Source organism: Oryza glaberrima, chromosome 9 (assembly GCF_000147395.1).
Source record: "Oryza glaberrima chromosome 9, OglaRS2, whole genome shotgun sequence".
Lineage (NCBI taxonomy): Eukaryota > Viridiplantae > Streptophyta > Magnoliopsida > Poales > Poaceae > Oryza > Oryza glaberrima.
Window position 1 is genome coordinate 10,250,079 of NC_068334.1, and position 6,346 is coordinate 10,256,424.

Consider the following 6,346-nt stretch of genomic DNA (forward strand, 5'->3'; position numbering starts at 1 on the left):
AAAATATATCAAATCAATGGAGGAAATTTGCAGCTTGGGTAAGCATGGAAGAAAATTTTGATTTCACAAGTTTGGATGAGTGTAGAGGTGCATGCGGGGCTTAATATTTATGGCTCAGCGAAAGAAGATTCTTCCCCACCCCACCTCCGTGCTTTTCACAGCCTGATCTTAGCTTACAGTTAGGGGTGGATAACGAGCCAGCTTGGCTTGTTTGAGCTCATTACCTTAACGAGCCAGCTCGGCTCGGCTCGTTAATGTTAACGAGCTAAAAGGCTAGCTCGGCTCGGCTCGTGAGCTGGCTCGTTAACGAGCTATATCTCATTAATATCATATTAATAATTTCAAATTTAACAATTTAGGGACAATTGCTTATTTGACCATATTTTAAAGTCTAACTATCAATTTTGACCCTACTTTTTTAAGTTTGCTGATTTGACCCTGCTTTTCAAAAACTAACTTTCCGTCTGACCCTGTTTTCACTACACCGTTAAGATTTAATTTAAAAAAAAGAACGAAATATAATTATATTTAATAATGCCCAAAATACCCTTGAGGAAACCATACCCATCTTTAACCCTATCCACATGTCTCTCCTCTCTCCTGCCACCGAGTTGCGGCGGCGGCACTCGGTGGCGGCGTCGACGCGTGGAGCGGGGAGGGAGGCAGAGGCCGGCGCATAGCGCGGGGAGGAAGGGGAGCCGGGCTTGGTGGCAGCATCTGCATCGATGCGCGGGGAGGGAGGCGGAGGCCGGTGCCGGCGAAGGGAGGGAGGGGAGCCGGGCCTGGCGACTGAGACGGCAGCGGCGGCATCTGCATCGGTGCGTGGGGAGGGAGGCATAGACCGGCGCCGGTGAAGGGAGGGAGGTAATTAAGCCGGGCTTGGCGGCCGGCAGCGGCATCTGCATCGACACGCGGGGAGGGAGGCGGAGTCCGGCGCCGGCGAAGGGAGGGAGGGAGCCAGGCCTGGCGGCAGCGGCAGCTTCTGCATCGGCACGCGGGGAGGGAGGCGGAGACCGGCGCAGGCAAAGGGAGGGAGGGGAGTCGGGCCTTGCGGCGGCGGCGCTCGGTGGCGTCGGCGTCTGCGGAGGCGGCGACGGTGGCGTCGGCGTCTGCACGCGTAGGGGGGAGGGAGGCGGAGGTTGGCGTGCGAAGAAGGGAGGGAGGTTGGCGACGGCAGTCGGCGCCGAAGGGAAGAAGCGACGCAGAGGAATGAAGGAGGCGGCGTCAAAAGAAGAAGAGAGAAGAGAGGAGGAGAGGAGAAGAGAGAACTGACGGGTGGGTCCCACATGTAATAGGGTCAAATGAGTAAGGGCAAAAGGGATCTTTTGTGCTTCAGTTAACACCGTTAGAATCCCTTAACATAATAGGGTCATACCGTATCTTCAATTTTGAAAATAAGGGTCAAATAGGCAAAGTTGAAAAAGAGGGTCAAATTGGTAGTTAGCTTTTAAAAGAGGGTCAAATGCGCAATTGCCCTAACATTTTATTATGTATTAACACAATAATAAACACTAACTAATATAATACTCACTAAATATGAATAGTTTTAATGTAATTAAAAGACTAAGCCCTAAGTTCATGAAGATATGGTGATATTTTGTACTAACAAGCTAAAAGGCTAGCTCGACTCGACTCATTAAGACTACGAGTTCGAATCGATCTGAGCTGAGCTTGCTACGAGCCGATCCGAGCCATGAGTTTCGAGCTTTTTGTCCACCCCTACTTACAGCTCACTACCTAAAGCTAAGAAAAGAAATGACTTAACAGTTATCGTCATTCAACCACATGAAGGCTGTGAAAAGTGTAAGGATCCATGATGAGGTCTTATGAGTGATGACCCCATGGTGAAGTATCATATAAGACATGACCAAATTTAAGATGCCTAAAAAACAAGAGACCCGTAATCCCGTATATCTCTACTATTATAAAAATTAAAGATGTTTTTTACCGGTTTTTTCGTATGTCATCCGTGTATGAGTCGGTTTTTGATGTCGTTCTCTTTTAGAAATATATATCCGTATTTGAGAAGGTTTTTAATTTGTTCGCTTTTGGAACTACATAAGGAGTCGTATAAGAAATCTCTTTTAAAAAAACGCAGTCGTATAAGAAATCTCTTTTAAAAAAACGCATGCTAACTTGTACGGTCGGACTCCTAACTGCTGCAGCTCTGATTCTTTTCAAAAATATTATATATCCAAGCGAATTTGTACAGTAACTAAACCATATAACAATAATAAGATTAAAAATATGCTACCTCCGTTTTTTAATAGATGATGCTGTTGACTTTTTCTCACATGTTTGACCATTAGTCTTATTCAAAAAATTTACGTAATTATAATTTATTTTGTTATGAGTTGTTTTATCACTCATATTACTTTAAGTGTGATTTATATCTTATACATTTACATAAAATTTTTGAATAAGACGAATATTCAAATATGTGAGAAAAAGTCAATGGCGTCATCTATTAAAAAACGGAGGGAGTATGTTTTTTATGGAATTCGTAAGAAAAATACTGGTTTGGGATAGATCTGTGGAAATAATACCGTCGTCACTGTTTCAATAAGGAAGCTAGCGATATCACTTGATGGAGGAGCGAAAACGAGAGCGCCATCGCTCTTTGTTGGTTCAGCGAGTATGTGCTGCTATCTCGGGCGGCAGATACGCGAGACCGCGTACGTGGGCTTGGGCATTGTACCGCTCTCGCGCTGCTCCTTTGCGAGAGCGTCGCGGTCTCGTGGGGCGGCTAGAACGGCGGTGTCTCACGCGACCGAGCAGCCAAACCGTGGGAGTAATTCCCCGAGAGCGAGAGGACTGCTACGGTATTGCTTCGCCGGCCGGATGCCAGCAGGACGCACGGTTTATTTTTCATTAGCACTAATCTTTGCTGCTATTTTAACGAAGGAAAAAGTACGAATTACCCCACCGAACTATCGCGGTCGTCCGAATTACCCCCTGAACCACAAAACCGAACATTCTTCACCCTGAACTTTTAATACCGGACAAATTACCCCCCTTGACCCAATTCAGAGCGGTTTTATCATACGTGGCGTAGGCATGGCAGTCCAGTCAGCACTTTTTTTTAAAAAAAATTGGTATGGTCCGCCTGTCATGCCTCCACTTCACCTCTTCCTAATTTCTCTCTCCGTTCTCTCTCACTCGTGCGCGCGGGCACAAGTGCGGAGCGGCGGGCGGACGACGGCGGCGCTTAGGAGCGGGTGGCGGACGGCGGCGAGTGGGGGCGGTGCAAGTGCGCACGGTGGCGCGGAGCCGCGAATGACGGTGGCGTGTGGGGGCGCGCGGCGGACGGCAGCGCGTGGGGGCGGGCGGTGGACGGCAGTGAGTAAGGGCGGCACAAGTGCGCTCGGCGGCCCGGCACCGTGGACGACGGCAGCACGTGGGGGCGGGCGGCGGACGGCGGTGCGCTGGGGCCGTCGGGGTCCCGCATCGTCCTTCCAGATCCGCGTGGCCTCCGCCACTGTCCGTCGCTGGTCCTACGCGAACAAGCTCGCCGGCCCAGCCTTCCCCCTCGTGCGAGCGGCGCCGCTAGGCCTGGAGCGCAAGAAGAAAGCGACGCCGCCATGTGCCTCCCCGTGCGGCGTGCGACACTGTCGCCCCCAACTGGTCCGCACCCAACCGTCATCGTCCTCGGTCCCCCTCCGCTACCCTAGCCGTTGCGCGGGGGATGAGGAGGTGGCCGCTCGGTGTGGCTTCCCCCCTCCCTCTCTCGAGCGCACGGGTGCTTCCGCGAGGCGCTCCTAGCGCTCAAGCAGCTCCTCGCCGAGGCCCACACCACACTCCGCCGCAGCGATGTCCGACTCCGGCAAGATCGCGCTACCGCTGCCCCCTCCGTGTTACCCTCATCCCCCACCGCGGCCACCTCAGCGTCAGCCGCCAGCCGCCGCCGCCGCCGCAGCTCTGTGTCCCCTGCCTCCCACCTGTGAGAGAGAGAGAAAGAGGGAGAGAGAGGAAGAGTATGACATGTAGGTCCCGTATTTTTTTAATAAATAGAATGTTGACTTAGCTACCACGCGTACGCTATATAGACCAAAACCACCGCGGATTAGGTCGAGGGGGTAATTCATCCGGTTTGCATAGTTGGGGGTGAAGAATGTCCGGTTTTGTGGTTCAGGGGGTAATTCGGACGACCGCGATAGTTCGGTACTTTTTCCTTTTAACGAACTAACGAGCGAAATCGCCAGCTGCATCCGTGGCTCTATCTATCTATCTATCTATCCCTATACTAATTATATTTGACACTTTCTACGAGGTCTCACGTGAAATAGAAAGATCTCACCGTCGATTAAATAAATCGTGTCTTTATGACCGTAGATACATTAATTGATTTAATTTACCGTAAATTACTAGAGTTAGTTTGAGATATGGTGTACGTACGTCCCTAGATAAGCCTGAGTTTCAGTATAAAAAAAGCGTGAGTTAGTTTCAAATACTAGAAGCATCCCTAAATTCTCTTCGTTGACGCGTAAATATCATCATCGAGATTTATCAACAATATCCAGTATTAGATAGCCGCCTGGCCGCGAGCCCTCTCATGTGAAAATCGTCCGTAAAGAAAAGTATCCTCTTCATCCTTGATTATGCAGGGAACCATGCAGTCAGCGATCAAGTAACTAGCTGGCCGCATCATGATTCATCCCATCCAGAGGGCAATCCAGCATATATGTGTAAACATACACATCACGTACGTACTAATCTGTACAGGTAAACGAGCTTTTCTACGTACTTTTGATTTTTATACAAATGATCAATATTTCTATCTCCACATCTTTATGTTTATGTTATGCTATTTCCTGCATGCTTGCACGGCTTGATTTGCACATTAGTTTCAATTAAGTCGTTGCATTAGATGAGCTAAATTAGTCTGCTTATTAGAGAAAACGCTAATAAATTAATTAAATTCCACAATAACGTGCGGGGTACCCATCTAGTAAGTATTATTGTTTCACACCGGAATCCATCTTACTACTAACTAAGTGAAACCCCGCGCGTTGCTGTGGGATTTCAGTAGGATAATAATAAGTAAAAAATAATATATAGGATAGCTAAACAATATAAACTTACATAATAAGTAAAAACAATTGATCTGATATGGCTTAATTAGAGAAGAGATAAATAACATTAACCAAGTGAGAATGAACTAGATAAGTACATAAGATATTATTAAAAAATAATGAATACATATATTGAAGTATTATGTGAATTATGAAGGACGATGATTTAACATGCTTTTATTTTAAGAGCTCTAAAATGTAATAAATTTTAAATTATAGATAATATAGCATGTTTGCATGATATTAAATATATTGATTGTTAGTGGATGACGATGTGTTAATTTGTTAGTGGATGATGATGTGACATCTTTGCATGTTAAGTTTTAGGAGTTAGTGGGTTATAACTTTATAGTAAGATAGGATGTGAATAGAAGACGCCCTTTCACAAAATGCTTTAATCGAGTGGATGAGGATGCCCACTCCGCCCCTCCCTCTCCTTATCTTTGCTCGCGAGTGGAAGTGTTCCCGCTCGGCTCGACTCGGTTTTTATAGTGACAATTTTATTTATAAGAAAACCTAGTATCTATAATATATTATATTGCGTCGGTTTTTTTTTACGTTTATGTAGTGTTATGATCAACATGTACGGATTTTTTTCCAAAAATCTGGGAACTGATTTTGTTCGTATATATGATCGTATCAATTGGAATTGGGGAAGTTCCTGTAAGATATTGCTACGTCTTCCACTTCTTGTGGTTCCTTTTTTGTCAGGTTGTTAACTCTGTGTTTAGATCTAGGTGTGTAAAGTTTTGGTGTGTCACATCGGATATATGGACACACATTTGAAATGTTAAACGTAGTCTAATAACAAAACAAATTATAAAATCCACCTGTAAACCGCGTGATGAATTTATTAAGCCTAATTAATCCGTCATTAGCAAATGTTTACTGTAGCACCACATTATCGAATCATGGCGCGATTAGACTTAAAAGATTCGTCTCGTAATTTACACGTAAACTGTGTAATTAGTTATTTTTTTATCGCTATTTAATACTATATACATGTGTCCAAATATTAAATGTGATGGGTGTAAAATTTTACCGGGGGATGTATAAAGGGCCTTAGTAACAGCAGCCATGGTAGGGGGTTGTTATGCAGGGAATGAGAAACGAAGCCCCTAAAAAAAACAGAAAGAGAGAGAGAGAGAGTGAGAAACGTAGAGTCAAGTAGTTCACAGAAATAAATTGAGAGGCCTCGAGTTGCAGGCGCAGGCGGCTCAATAATTTGGGATGTGCCATTTCCTCGACGTACGCTAGTCATTCTCCATCGATCT